The following is a 639-nucleotide window of genomic DNA, read 5'->3' on the forward strand; positions in this document are numbered from 1 at the left end:
AGAAGAATAAATGCAAACTCCTGCCCACGTCTGACAACTTCACCCAGCATCGGTTTCTTGTTCAGGCTGACCAGGGCTCATACCAAAGAGGAAGGTCCCTGGAAAACCAGCATGAGGGAAAACGAAAAAGATTTAAAACATCACGTCATTGGGGTGGATCTAGTAATGATTTCCATAAATAGATGTGGCTTAAAATGTCTTGCATACAGTGCAGGTAATTAGTACTGAAATTTTTTTGGTGCAAAAGTTAAAAAAATTCAAACCTTTTCCTTTTTTCTTTTTTACTCATAACTATTAGATTTCTGTTTTTCTTCCTCACTTTTTTTCCTACCATTCCCTCTTGCAGATCTTTTTAAGGTTCTTAATCAAAATAGAAAGAACTCTCCAAATTTTCCCTTGCAACAGCAGAAATGATGTAATATTAATGACAGCTCATTAATCCTCTTTCTGAATTTCCAAAGAAGCACTAACTTCCCATTTAATGCAGTTCTTTTTAACCTAATTCCAGCTGATGATGATTTTTCTTTTTATGGTGACATATTTTTCACATTTGTAAGGAATTAATATGAAACCTCTGAAAATAGATGGAGACAATGCTTTCCCACTAGAGAGTTGTGGGCATTTAAGGAGAAATTCCTG

Source organism: Fulmarus glacialis, unplaced genomic scaffold (assembly GCF_000690835.1).
Source record: "Fulmarus glacialis isolate BGI_N327 unplaced genomic scaffold, ASM69083v1 scaffold2034, whole genome shotgun sequence".
NCBI lineage: Eukaryota > Metazoa > Chordata > Aves > Procellariiformes > Procellariidae > Fulmarus > Fulmarus glacialis.